The following is a 15,711-nucleotide window of genomic DNA, read 5'->3' on the forward strand; positions in this document are numbered from 1 at the left end:
TCTGTTTCCTGCTCATTGTTGCTAATTTGTGGGTTAAATTTGAGCAAACACAATATACACGTACACCAAGCACTGTTAAACATGACAAAGTACCAGTGAACAGAGAGAAGAGCGATACACACCTTCTCTCTCCACCAAAGCTACAACACCACTGCCTCTCGCAGCCGCTCAGCTCCAGACGTCACCTAAACCCGGCCCGATATCATGATATTTTGTGCATGCGCGGTATCGGTGCGGCTTTAGGTGACGTCTCTCAGCTCCCGGTTATTAACCTCTCATCCATGGAAAGTCGCACAAACCCGAGAGAAATACACCACAGTAAATACAATGGAAATAATTTAATGTTCCATTTGGTCCACGGACCGGTACCGGTCAGCGGCCCGGGGGTTGGGGACCACTGCTCTACAGTATAAAGAGCAAAAAAAGCTGCCAGTGACTGGGACTATGCCCTGCTGGAGCACTATGGGGCGTTGGCAGGTGTATCGTTGTTATCGTCATGTGATTATCTCTTGTAAAAATTCACCTCTTTCCCATTACTTCTAACGTGGTTTGTTATTTCTACACTCCCTCGTCTGCCGAATGTTTGTCAATGCGATGTCCACATGTTGCTATGTTTGTTGTGTGCCGTCGAAAATTGTCCGTAGTGTGTGAGTGTGTGAGTGAATGAGAGTGTGTGTGTGCCCTGTGATGGGTTGGCACTCCGTCCAGGGTGTATCCTGCCTCGATGCCCGATGACGCCTGAGATAGGCACAGGCTCCCCGTGACCCAAGAAGTTCGTATAAGCGGTAGAAAATGAGTGAATTAACTTTAATACAAACCGTGTATTAAACTGTGACCAACCGTGTCTCACTCAAGTGAAGACTAAATCTGACAACATGGCTCATTATCTTCTTGCCAGAAAAAGAACTCAGTAATCTCAGTAAGTACTGTTAGATCTCACGCAGGAAAAAAGTTGAAAACAAAAAACGTTGAGATTTGAATTTCCATGTTACAAAGCGCGTTCTGATACAAATACATGCTGCCACTGAGATTTGGGGCTTGTTTCCTGCAGTAAAAAGTCATTATTTACACGTTCTGCATTTCGAGGCATGAAATCCGTGTATTAAACAGAGCAAAGCCGAGAACGAGCGAGGAGCGAAATAAAAACAAACACATAAATAAAGCCGGTAAATGTTTGTTACGAGTAACGAAGGTGACCGGATCACATTAATTACCTAACGGATGTGTAAACAAATGCACGCAATAAAAAAACGCCGTCCGTCGGATCCGTCCGATTAGATTCTTTCTTTTTCGAAACGTAACCTTTACGAGGTTATTTGAACTCCTGTGAATCTAATATAAATACATATTCATTGCTAGCTTGACCGCCAAATTATCTGTGCAGCATGACTAATGCGTTCGAATATCTTTAGCACCTTATGTATCTAATCCAGGGAGATCAAGCATGCTTACAGGGAATATATTGCTTCAGATATAATTACTTCTACCATATGGACATACATATTTAAATAAAACACCAGAAACGGATGGCTGATAAGGCAGAGAGCGAATGGAATACCGAAGGTAAATTCTGAAATAAAAGCTGGCTGGATAGGAAAGAAATTCAATTACCTGAGAAAATCTGCACCTTGCACCCTTATATATATATATGACGAATTTTATACGATTACACCGCGGTGCTGTATTTTTTCCGAGCAAAAGGAGTTTTTAATAATAGAAGAACAAGTGTCTGTTATGGTTAGGCTGATGAAAGAGCGCTGCAGCCAGACCCCGGCTCACCGTTATTCATTTTTACTTTGCCGGTGGCAGACATCCCTGTGGAGGCTGGTCAGACACGGGGAGGAAGCGTGGTGGAGTCATGTAGCGCTCTGCTGGAAATATCTAGAAATAAACAGAAAAATACAAAAATACCAAAGGAAAAAAAAAAGACAGAACAGAAAGAAGGAGCCGCTGACACACCGCTCATCAACGTCCATTTGAACATTTCGGTTCCCGACGTGAAAGCATCGTGTAGAGAGAGATAACAAGAAGTTTAAAGGTGTTTTGTTGTTGTTGTTGTTGTTGTTGTTGTTGTTGTGTTTTGTTATTTCAGATCCATCGACGATTGTTTGGATCTTTTTCGAATTCGAAGAAGTAGAAATTTGTTCGTTAGTGTTCTCTGTTTTCCGTGTTGTGTTTCTTTTTAAAAGCAGTTAGTTTAGAATTCATGCAACACTGTCGAACAAACAAACAAAACAAATCGACAAGCTACAAAATTGATGTTTATTAAGCAGATTGTCACAGCCAGAGGAGGAAGGAGGCGGACCCCGCACACAGGATAGCTTCAAATGAAGGGGGTTTAATAAATGATAAAGACAAATACGGGACAACAACGAGGACTAAAATGATACACATGACGAAACCAACCTAGACTAGACGTAACCGATGAATCCGCCCTGCATCCGCCCTCCATCGGCAACGCGGCTCACATTTATACACGGGACAATAATGACACAATGAGGAGCAGGTGTGGTGACAGGGAGGAGCGGACGAAGGCGGGGCAGACACGTGACGAGGAACGACAACAAACGCACGTGGCCGATAGTCCGTGCTGAACCCTGACACAGATGAGGAATATTAATCAGACTCACTGATAATAATAGATTGCAATATATGTTTGTTTGTTTTTTTGTTGTTGTTTTGTTTTGTTTTGTCTGTTTGGAATGTTTTAGACAGAAGTTAATTTATTAAAGATTTTCTTTTTTTAAATCCAAACAAATACAGTATTTTTGCAAAAATGGGAACATTAAACAAAACCAAACAAACAAAAACTTTGAATTCCGATTGTATTAGTCAAGTACCGTCATGGATCCGCACAGACTTTTGGCCATGTGCGTTTGTGTTTGTTTGTGTCACGTGATTGCCCCGCCTTCGTCTGCTCCTCCCGGTCATCACACCTGTTCCCCATTGTGTGTGATTGTCCCTTTCCCTATATATGTGAGCCGCGTTGCCATATTAATAATATCATTACATGTTAATGAGTTTCGTTAGTTCCCTGTGTATGTGTGGATTATGTTTGTCTTCCTCCTGTATTAAACTCCTTTCATTTGAAGCTATCCTGCGTACGGGTCTGTCTCCGATCCTCCTCCGTCCGGGGTCTGACAAGTACGCTCTCGTACACAGACGATTTGCAGCGATTTTCAGGACTGACTGCGTTAGACTAAAATTCTGAATAACGTCAAAAATGCAGTTTTAAAATAGAAATAAAACTAAAATAAGTAAAAAAAAATAAATGAAAAAAATAATACAAAACAAAATCAAATCAAATGGAATTGGCTGAACAGAACAGAGGAAAAATGCATTTTAAAAATGTAAACATTTTATTATCTATTTAATAAAAATGGTGACAGTTTAAAAAATCTGGTTGGTTTTATTAAATGAAATTTCAGACAACAAACAAAACTATATATATATATATATATATATATATATATATATATATATATATATATATATATATATATATATATATATAATTAAAGAATATACTATAAAAACATATATATAATTATAATTCTAAAAACATAATTACAATTATAAAATTATGTAATTATTTTATATATAATTGACATTTAACTTAAAAGATTTTATTACCTTTTATGTATAAGTGTACTTGACTCACTACACTACAAATAGAAACTCTAGAGTGTTTAGAGTGACATTTTCCTTCAACACGACTAACCCGATAAAATCGTCTTTACGGCTTTTAAACGGTGTCTTTAATATAGAGGGTAAACTCGAGCTCGTAAAATCGCGTTTTTTAAAATGAGGTACAGTTCGAGAAACGTCGTGTGACATCATCGCAACACGCATTCAGACAAACGTTTATCCACGTGCCATGAACGTCAGTACAGCTAGCACATAAAGTCGTTCCGTACAGTGTGGGTGTCTTTACAAGACGAATCCTGTGCTTGCGATTATACCGATTTGAGTCGTTTTCTGCAACAAAACAAAAACTACTGTTGTTTTTTTTTCTTTGTTACAACCATCGCATTCATAACTTCCATAAGCAAAATTTTTTTTTAATGTATCAGAATTGAGGAGTCCCAAACTCATCGGTAATCCTGTGCACTGGTCATGAAATGCTTCGAATAAGCTCTCTTCTGGATAATCTCTCATTCTAGGAGATGTTTTTTTCAGCTCCTCAAGGCATATTTTTTGTGGTGAGGGGGTTTGGCGTAATAATTATCTCTGTTTTCAAGCCAGTCTTCCTGAAGACTGTTGCTCAAGCTCCAGCACCGATGAATAATTGGAATAATCGGCTAATTATGCGAAATGACATGACATAGATGCGAAACAGAGAGAGTTCATTAGCGCTTATCTGTAGTTACTTAGCTGTACCGAATTTGTCCCGGCAGCACATGAAAAAAAAATGCTGTTTGAGTTCCTGTTTTGGATTTTTTTTAATTTCGCAGGTGATGCTCGGTTAGCTAGCGGCAAAGCACGAAGAGACGCTGAAACGACGTCTGCGGTGAAACGACACGTCTCGGTTAATTACACTTCCACAACTTCCTTGACTGAGTTCCAGTCGAAGCTCAGCGACGCCATTTAGTCTGACTTTGGTTTGACTAGACGGGAATTAGCATGTGTTGTTGTTGTTGTTGTCGTTGTTTTATCTTTACCTCTTAACAAGCTTTAAAGGAGTTGAAGCCTTTCTCATTATTTCTAAAAAAAAAAAAAAAAAAAAGACAAGTAGAAGCAGCCAAATAGCTCCATCAGAAAAACCCGTTGAGATAAACACTCGCAGTAAGTGGAGTCCGCGCTCACGTCGGTGACCCTGTTTGTCCTTGTTTAGCTTAACAGCATGATTGCACAGCAGGATAAAAATAATAATCAGAGCCTGTGGAAATCAAATTAAATTAAAAACGTTTGGCACGTCATATCAACGGCTAAAGTAGACCCTGTGTTCAGAGTAAAATGATTGGAGTTGATTTGAACTTGGACTTTATAACAAATGCTGAAAACAACAATGTACTGGATCACGGTTAATACACATGCTTTAAAATGATATAGATTTTAGCTTTAGCCATTAGCCCGGTGGAAATACGCCGGCCGTGTGTGTTAGCGGCTAAACGAGAGCGATTAAATACATTTGAGCTAAATTTGGTTGTTTCGTGGTTCCTTACACTCTAGAAACTTTGAACCTTAAACTGATCAAATAGAAGAAACACAATACAGTTTCATAATTCAACAATATCCTGCTCTACATCCGTATATGCTTTTTCTCTACACTGTTACTGCAGTTGTGCAGAACATCTCATTCACTTCACTGTTTCACCACAAAGCCCCTGAGCTCCAGGAAGACATGGTGTGGAGGTCAAGGTTGTAGTGGAAGAACTCGAGAGTCCTGACCTGCACAGAGCCCCGACTCGGACTCGGACTCGGACTCTGACTCGACCCCACTGAACTTCTTTGAGATGAACTGGAGTCTCATCACCATCCCAACATCAGAGTCTGATCTCGATGATGCTCTTGTCTTGAACGAATGAACGAACAACGATCCACACAGCGGCACTCCAACATCTAGTGGTAAACCTCCCAGAAGAGAAGAGAAGAGAAGAGAAGAGAAGAGAAGAGAAGAGAAGAGAAGAAACAGAGAAGACAAGACATGGAGGAATAAATCTTAGCATGAACCTCTCCAGGGCGATGAGCTCATATTCTGAGCAAACCTAAACGTAGCATGACACGTTAAACTCAAAATCGGTTGCATGAAATTGTCAATGTGCTAAATTCTTCTGAATTAGCAAACGAGTCTGTCGATGTCTGAGGTTTGAAACAATCTACAGAAGAAAAAATCCAGCAGTTTTCCTCTGGATTGGCCTTAAAAGGAGAATTTTAGGCTCATAGAAATCTCCCAAAGCTTCACTTTTGACATTGTTTTTAAGAATGCGTTACTGTTTGCTTCATAACAGTGACTCGCTCTAAACAACGATCTCCATTCAAGTGTCACTCACGCGTCACAGAATAAAAGATTAATAGCGATCTCTCCGAGTAAAAGAGAACAGAAACCGCTTCGCTCGAGTTAGAGTGATTTCAGGACGTAACCACTGAAGTCTCTTCCTGCGTTCCTCGTCGGTGGCGTCCGTCGTCGCCGAGATTTTAGCACCTCGGGACCTTTCTAAAGTCTTCAGTTCCGACATGTTATTTGTGGTCATGTGTTATCTGGGATTTCTGCATGAGCAGAGCTGAAAAACACCAATAAAAGCTTCAACTGTTGGGATCTACATCCGGTAATTTGGTGTGGATTGTTTTCTAGTTTTGTAGAAACAAACAGACGTGACCAACCATGAAGAAGCGACGAGTTTAGACTCAGGACTTGAGCTGATTTCCATCATCATGTCCTGGACGTTGTGCGTCAGTTCCAGAATAATCTTCTGAAAATAGAAAATAAAGTATTTCCATCCTTAAAAATAGTCTTGTTTGCCGTAACCCGACCGACCGTGTCAATTTAGGACCGACTCAAATTATTTATTTATTTATTTTGCTTTAAGTCCGACCTACTCGCCGGTTGTAAATTTGCGTTACCAATTTTTTTTTTCTACTCTTCAAACAACTAATACAAAAGCAATAAAATAATATGAATTATATTTTAGTAAGTATTGTAAATATATAAATCGCCTAAGCCTACATACAGACGAAGGTTACGTTCTTTCTTTTAAATAAAAACCAGTGACGTCATCTATGATTACACTATCGGTTACCGGATGTCACACTACGGCCTGTGCGATCGCTTCGTCTCGTTCTCTCTCGTTCACTGTCAGAGTCGACGGTTCGCGCTCGGTAATGACGGCTGCGGCTGCAGTAAACAAAATGTTCGCCGTCACCGTTTAAAGTCGTACAGGTTCGGGCGCCATAATACGTCTAAAATATTCATTAAAACAGCTCGACACGCTTTAACTTGGCACGAAGTTCTGGAAAAACTGTCCAGCATCAAAATAAGGTTTGCAATGATTCGCCCGAAGGCACGGGTTGAAGACCCGGTCAGTGACGTCACGATATGCTAATTTGTTTAAAGTCATACCTACGTCATCACCATCACCAACATTGTACTTTTTTTTTTACATTGAAACTTGAAAAAATATATATAGACCTACCTACTGACCCTTTTTTTTTTTCTGTTACTGCAAACCAAAATATTTTTAAGGAACCGCTTGCGTCAGGAGCTGGGGGCGGGGCTACTGTTAGCGCATTTGATAATCAGTCAGAAGTTTTGCTAAAAATGTTTGTATTTTTGATTAAAAAAAAACAAGATTTCTATTGTCTAAGGCTTTTAGTGTAGAATTTTACTTCATTTACCACACAATAAATACAACACTATACAAACTCTATTTAAAAAATCTGATTAACGATCAGTGTTTATAAAAAGTCGTTACTTATGAATCTTCACCGGTAGCAGCGACAGATTGTGATTTCACGAGTCGAGTATTTTACTGCCAAAAAAACGGAAAATTTGGAAAAGGTCATCGAATGCAGATTATCCACCAGCATGATTGTCCACATAGAGGCGAAAGGTATCATCATCATCATCATCATCATCACCGACAAACATGTTGAGTGAAGAAAATAAAAAGCAAACAGCAAAAAAGGATCTGAAGTAAAATTTGGGTCATTTTACGGTTCACGTTCTAATCAGACGCTCTATTCCTATTCTCTCATCTGATTGGTCAGAAGGCCACAGAAGGTCAAATGTTTATTGCCCCTTTTCCAACGAGGCAGTTTGAGTGATGGTTCGGAGCCTAATTTAGAACCAGTTCTTTCTGTTTCGACCGCCAAAGCACCGGCTCTGAACCAGGAAAAGTGGTTCTTAAGTAGCACCAAAACTTCGCTGGTCTAGACTTAAGAACCGCTTGCGTCAGGAGCTGTGGGCGGGGCTACTGTTAGCGCATTTGATAATGTACCTTAAGTTTACTAATGTTTAATACACTTTTACTTTACCACGATATGATACATTATCAGCACACATGCTAGTAGGTAGCTACATGCTAAGGCTAATTTTTTTTCTGTGTTAATGATAAAATAACGTTATGTACTTTATCGATTACAACCTCCGTTTATACAGATTACACGGAGCCGCACGTACACGTTTTATTCGCCGCGTTTGGATGCCGATGTAGGTTCACAAAGCCATGAGCATTAACAGTAAAGCGACATCCGCCATTGTTGTTGTGTTTGTGTTTGCCGCTGCTGCGCTAACGTCGCTGGGACACGTGACACGTATACAGTGACGTCACACTCGGCGCTATGATGCTCTCTAGCCGGTGGAAAGGCAAACCGGTTCTTAGAAGGTTCGCCAGTGGAACCGACTTTGAACCAGAACTAGCGCTAGCTCTGAACCAGCACCCGGTTCTGTCCGGTGGAAAAGAGGCATTCGACCGGCTCCTTCAGAGGAACCCGTTTAGACGAAGGGAAGGAAATGGATTGTGTGAGTAGAAAAACAGAAACTGTACCTATCGAGAATCTTTGTGTCAGATTTAAACCGGTTTATTTAACCCTGAATGTTTTTTTTTATTTTATTTAAATCTGTTATACAATTACACACCGAGGTTCAGCTTATTTTAGTCACATGTTCACGGAGGTTCAAGAAGATGGGAGCAGCAGGAAGTGCTTCCTGTTTGCTTTCCGTATTTTACAATTTTGTGACAGGAAAGTTGATCTTTTACAATGTCACATGATCTTCTTCTATAAATGACATTTATTATTCTCGAGGAAGTCTCCAGAATCAGAAGCAATACATTTTTATTACATTTTCAATAGTAAGTAGTTTATAGGTTCTGTATATATTTTTATAGAATTAAACATACACAGGGGGACACGGTGGCTTAGCGGTTAGCACGTTCGCCTCACACCTCCAGGGTTGGGGGTTCGATTCCCACCTCCTCCCTTGTGTGGGGGGAGTTTGCATGTTCTCCCTGTGCCTCGGGGGTTTCCTCCAGGTACTCCGGTTTCCTCCACCGGTCCAAAGACATACATGGTAGGTTGATTGGCATCTCTGGAAAATTGTCCGTAGTGTGTGTGTGTGTGTGTGTGTGAGTGAATGAGAGTGTGTGTGTGCCCTGTGATGTGTTGGCACGCCGTCCAGGGTGTATCCTGCCTCGATGCCCAATGACGCCTGAGATAGGCACGGGCTCCCCGTCATCCGAGAAGTTCGGATAAGTGGTAGAAAATGAATGAATGAATGAATGAATAAACATACACACACATGCATTTAGCGTTAAACATAGCGTAGCTATAAATGGTTAAAAAACAGGATAGAGAAATAAAAACACATCCTGTGTGGTATCAGTAACTCCTTAAATCGATCCCAGCGTTCCGATGTGAATTATTTTCCTGTTACATCACAACAGAAAATGTTTTATTCCACACAAAACAAGGAGATTTTTTCTTGAGGTAAAACTTAGTCCTGCAGGAGATGTCGAGCGTTTCCTCTTTCATTCCCTCGACACATATTTTCCTCGTGTTCAGATGAATGTAATCGTTCACATCTTAAACGCTCAGCGTTTCTCCGAGCCGCTCATGAGGAACGTTCTGCTCCGCTCTATTCATGCTCACTCGCTCTCTCTCTCTCTCTCTCTCTCTCTCTCACTCTGTCTCTCTCTCTCACACACACTTTCTCTCACACTCGCTCTCTCTCTGTCTCTCTCTCTCTCTCTCTCTCCCGCTTCACTCTCTCACTCTCTCTGTCTCTCTCTCTTTACTCTCTCTCTCTCTCTTTCACTCTCTCACTCTATCTCTCTCTCTCATTCACTCTCACTCTGTCTCTCTCTCATACACACTCTCTCTCACTCGCTCTCTCTCTGTCTCTCTCTATCACTCTCTCTCTCTTACTTTCTCTATCACTCTCTCTCTATCTCTCTTTCTCTCTATCATTCTCTCTCTATCACTCTCTCTCTCTCTATCTCTCTTTCTCTCTATCATTCTCTCTCTATCACTCTCTCTCTCTCTCTCACTCTCTCTCTCTCTCTCGCTCTCTCTCTTGCTCTCTCTCTATCACTCTCTCTCTCTCTCTCTTTTTCTTTCTTAGCTGTGTGTTTTAATCGAGATAACTCTTTTACATGCAAGTAATTTTTTTTTGATAATTTTTTCATCCGGATGGATTTTTAAACAGGGAGAAGTAAAAAAAAAAAAAAAAAAAATGAACAAAAAGTTCTGTTTCTGTAGCTTGTACCTGAGAAACGCCATGACACTTAGAGAAAATCAGAGTGTGGTTACTTTTCCTTGCTGTAATCAAGCAACATATCATGAGTGCTGGAGAAAATTCAGGCCCTAAATGGACCGTTATATGCACACACACACACACACACACACACACACACACACACACACACACACACACACACACATACACACACACGAGCAGTGAGTGAGTGCGGTTTAATAACCCGTCCTCTCCGTGTGATTTCCTTCCCACTGTCTCCTGCACAAGCAGTCTGATTGAGTTGTGTATTAATAGCCGCAGCTGCCACTTCCCCTTCACAACGCTGTGAGTATTCCTGATGTATTCCCTGAAGGGTTTATACAAAAAACAAAGACAGATTTGAAAAGAGAGATTTGACACGGTTGGAATCTGATCATCTGCTGTGATGAGAGAGAAAAAGAGAAAAAGAAGCAAAAGGAAAAAAAAAAGTGAGACCTGGCAAACAACACATTTCAGTTTCAGTCCACCTCAGAGCTTTAGAGCGTTTTTTTGTTTTTTTTCCGTGTCCGTTTTCTGATCAGACGAGCATCGTGGAGTGATGAGAGATCTGGATTTAAGACCTCGGAATAATCAGCGGAAGAAAGCATCGGAGGTTTCTCGAAATACAAAAACAATGAATCTTCTTATTTAGAGTTTAGAACAGAACAATAACGGGCCTAGAACCGGACCCTGTGGGACACCGCGTTGTTCTCGGCGTCGGACGGTAACATTTCCGTGTTTATGCGCTCATTCTAATATTATTGTTTCCATAGTGACAACTCAAAAGCTGAGAGCTTTTTTAGAAAAACAGAAAAATTGTATTTTAATTTTTTACTACTTTTTATCCAGGCTTTTCTTTATCCTTTCTGTAATTCTGTAATTAAATGAAGGTTTAATAGATAGATAGATAGATAGATAGATAGATAGATAGATAGATAGATAGATAGATAGATAGATAGATAGATAGATAGATAGATAGATAGATAGATAGATACCATGCTTCAACGGAATTATAGATAGATAGATAGATAGATAGATAGATAGATAGATAGATAGATAGATAGATAGATAGATAGATAGATAGATAGATAGATAGATAGATAGATATCAACATTTACTCTGAAGATACAAACGTTTGTGTGGATCTTTTATATGAATATATCACCTCTAGTATTGTAGAGAAAAACAGAAATAGTGATGAAACTCTACAAATTCCTGAGTGTCTCCTTTCATATGAGCTTCATATTAACACCAGTGTGGAGTGAGACGTGAGGAAGACGTTCGGTCATCAACGTGAAAACAACAAAAACTCCAGATTTAGAGTAAAATCATCAGATCTGAGACAGTGAACTGGAAGGGAACAGTTTATGAAGCTACAAAGGGAACAGTTTATGAAGCTTTATGAAGATACAAAGGGAACAGTTTATGAAGCTACAAAGGGAACAGTTTATGAAGCCACAAAGGGAACAGTATATAAAGCTACAAAGGGAACAGTTTATGAAGCTTTATGAAGCTACAAAGGGAACAGTTTATGAAGCCACAAAGGGAACAGTTTATGAAGCCACAAAGGGAACAGTTTATGAAGCTACAAAGGGAACAGTTTATGAAGCTTTATGAAGCTACAAAGGGAACAGTTTATGAAGCCACAAAGGGAACAGTTTATGAAGCTACAAAGGGAACAGTTTATGAAGCTACAAAGGGAACAGTTTATGAAGCTACAAAGGGAACAGTTTATGAAGCTTTATGAAGCTACAAAGGGAACAGTTTATAAAGCTACAAAGGGAACAGTTTATGAAGCTACAAAGGGAACAGTTTATGAAGCTACAAAGGGAACAGTTTATGAAGATACAAAGGGAACAGTTTATGAAGCTACAAAGGGAACAGTTTATGAAGATACAAAGCCCATCTAACTCGACTATCAATTACAGGCGTAAATATCCGCAAGCAGGCGTGTTGATTGACAGCCAGGACACAAAAGAGCGCCGTTTTCAGCGTACTCAACTCAGCTGGAGAGATAACGATCTCCTGAGGCTTACAGCTCATTGTGCTAATGTCTGACACAGATACAGAACTCCCGGGATCTTTATAGAGAAGAACTGCAGAAATGAGGGTTTTAATTTATTGTGTGATTTATTTGAACCCTTGTCGATTCAGGTGGACTGAGCAAAGGCACGAACGAACCTTCTGAAAGCGTTCAAGGTTTGTAATAATCATCAAACGTTTCTTCTTTCAGATGCTAAAAAAGTTCATAATAAAGCCCCCTATGTTAGGAAGATAATTAATGAATCGCGAGTACAAAATCGTAGCTTTACCTCTGACTGTTTCAGCAGCGAAACTGGAGACTCCTTCCCTAAAGGCTAAATGATTAAGTTGTGAGTTGTTACCATGGAAACGATGAATAATTAGAACCGACGTCTAAACATAAAGCCGTTATTTCATTTAAATCCTGATTCGGTTTCTGATTAATAACGACGCAGAGTTTCTCAACAGGTAAAAGTCTTAAAAGCTGACGTTACTTCGTGCTCGTGACCGTCTCACTCAGCTAGCAGGAACACCAGATCCTCACCTCAGCTCGCATTCCCTCTGCTAACGATTGAATTATTGAAGCCTGGAGCTCAGGAGAGGATGGAGATGAAGCCTGAAGCCTGCATTTCTTAGCCTGTAGGCACTCGAATGGTTGCAGTCTGCTGACTTGGGCTGCTGAAAGAAAATTCATCTTTTTCTCGTTTTTTTCTCTCACAAGGGAAAGAAGACTTCTTCTTCTTCCTCCTCTTCTTCTTCTTCTTCTTCTGAATCTCCTCCCAAGTTTCTTTTAGTCCAGACTTACTCATGAGGTGTAGGATCAGTTCACAATCCCATAGAGATTTAAGGAAAATGGTTCTTGTTTTTTTTTTTTTTTTTTTTTGGGGGGGGGGGGGTGATTTACAACATTGTGTCCATTCGCGTCGTCATCGTATCAGACGGGGAACACCAACACACCTTTCTGAGAGATGATAGAGTGTTACCCTGAACATAGCAAATAGTAAGGTTCATTCATTCATTCTCTACCACTTATCCAAACTTCTCGGGTCACGGGGAGCCTGTGCCTCGAGGGCATCGGGCATCGAGGCAGGATACACCCTGGACGGAGTGCCAACCCATCACAGAACACACACACACTCTCATTCACTCACACACTCACACACTACGGACAATTTTCCAGAGATGTCATGTCTTTGGACCGGGGGAGGAAACCGGAGTACTCGGAGGAAACCCCCGAGGCACGGGGAGAACATGCAAACTCCACACACAAGGCGGAGGCGGGAATCGAACCCCCGACCCTGGAGGTGTGAGGCGAACGTGCTAACCACTAAGCCATCATGCCCCCCAGTAAGGTTTTGTTAGTGAAATAAAAGTTGGTGTTTGCGTGTTGCAAGATTTCTATAAACTAATCATCACGCTTATTTCGGAGAGTTTGTGAGATGTGGTAGATTAGTGGTTGTGGGTTTGTGATTTTAGGGTTGTGAGTTTGAATCCCAGACCTACCAAGCTGCCACTCAAGGCCCTCAACCTTATGTTGTATAAAATGATATAAAAATGTAAGGCGATCTGGATCAGGGCAAATGCCAAAAAATGTAAGAGAGACGATAGATTTGTAACCAGTGTGTTGTGTAGTGTTGTGGTTCGATACACACACTGTTAATAGGTTTCACTTCCTGTACAACCTGTAATTAAAGGTGCCAATAATTCTGATGTTGACCGTATGCTTTTATTACGGATTATGTTTGTAAAGTTATAGTCATTTTATCGAAGGGTTTGTTCATATACAGAAAGCAGCAAAGAAAACATGGATGGATGGATATGACTGGGATAGATAGATAGATAGATAGATAGATAGATAGATAGATAGATAGATAGATAGATAGATAGATAGATAGATAGATAGATAGATAGATAGATAGATAGATAGATACCATGCTTCGATGGAATTATAGATAGATAGATAGATAGATAGATAGATAGATAGATAGATAGATAGATAGATAGATAGATAGATAGATAGATAGATAGATAGATAGAACTGTTAATATGGAAATGGTAACAGATAGATAGATAGATAGATAGATAGATAGATAGATAGATAGATAGATAGATAGATAGATAGATAGATCGACAGATAGATAGATAGATAGATAGATAGATAGATAGATAGATAGATAGATAGATAGATAGATAGATAGATAGATAGAGCAGAGAAAATGACATGCCGTAACTGCTGTACAGGTCAAGGCAATAAAGCTAATTGAATTGAATTGATAGATGGAGAGAGAGAGAGAGAGAGAGAGAGAGAGAGAGAGAGAGAAACAGAATGAGTGACTTAGTGTCATTTGTTATACACAGTGAGTCAGAGAGCACTCCTGCTAACACAAAGCTCTCGCTCTATCGCTTTCTCACCCACGCTCTCTTCTTCCATCTTCCTGCCTGGGTTTATTTGTCATCTGTCTCTCTCTCCCTCTCTCTCTCTCTCTCTCTCTCTCTCTCTCTCTCTCTCTCTACCACCCTCTCACTCTCTGTCTTTCGAAACACAGCTCCAAGGTCAGTCTCCCGTCTTGTCAGTCACAGTTCTTATATCGTGCAACATGCACCATTTAAATCCGAAGCGCTGACATAAAACCTCATTAAACGCTCAGGGATATTTCCAAACATCACTTCCTCCACCTGCGCCGAGACGGGGAGGAGAGGCCGCTCAGCAGCCAGGAGCCTGTCATACCCAAGACACAATGAGATAATTGGCGCCCTGGACAGGAGACACGCTGCAGGGACGACTTTAGCCTGACACATGTCTTGCTCTGGCTTTTGTACATGCTTGACACGGTGCAAACTAATTGCTCCATGTTTATCTCCAGGCAATTAAACCTCACAGTTATGTTCTAATTACTGCCTGTCTCGGGTTTCTCATAAGGGCCAGAGCTCGTTTTGTGAGTGTCTTTTTAGTTATTATTTTTTTTTTAAATATTATCATTGCATGTCTTCTCTGTGTGTGGCCATAATTGCAAGCTGACAGGAAGTCTGAGTCCACTAATTATTCAGGTCAGCGCTGTAGCCCGGGAATCTCACTGTTCCCCTGTCCTTATTGTCACCACCTCATCTTTGTGGTGATTCACTCGGTAGGACGCGTATGATTCAACATGATCTCATCGACTCGAATCGAGACGATTTCCAGCAGATTTTCAGTTTCCCAAAAAGCACATCATTATTGTAACGTGCACTAAGAGGCAGGTTAAATAATAATCATCACGATCCGAAGCCTAGGTCAAAAACAGGCAGCGGCTAAAAGGCAAATCCATATTGTAGTAACAAGCATCATCATCAACCCAGACTTGGTAATGAACAAGACATACAGTAGCGATTATACGATCAGGAGACAGATAAATGACAAAACGGGTGGAGACCAGACCAGAAATTGAAAAGTAGCAACATCAGAGAGATAACAGTCTAAGGTAGGGTTGTCCAATCTT

The 15,711-nt window shown here is 40.5% G+C and overlaps 1 protein-coding gene across 2 annotated transcripts in view; it reads left to right on the top strand.

Annotated features, from left to right (window-relative positions):
• The window catches only part of lrrtm4l1 (leucine rich repeat transmembrane neuronal 4 like 1), a 54,594-nt gene that overhangs the window by 23,725 nt on the left and 15,158 nt on the right, over positions 1–15,711 (top strand). The window lies entirely within an intron of this gene.

The sequence above is a fragment of the Tachysurus fulvidraco genome, chromosome 20 (assembly GCF_022655615.1).
Source record: "Tachysurus fulvidraco isolate hzauxx_2018 chromosome 20, HZAU_PFXX_2.0, whole genome shotgun sequence".
Classification (NCBI taxonomy): Eukaryota; Metazoa; Chordata; class Actinopteri; order Siluriformes; family Bagridae; genus Tachysurus; species Tachysurus fulvidraco.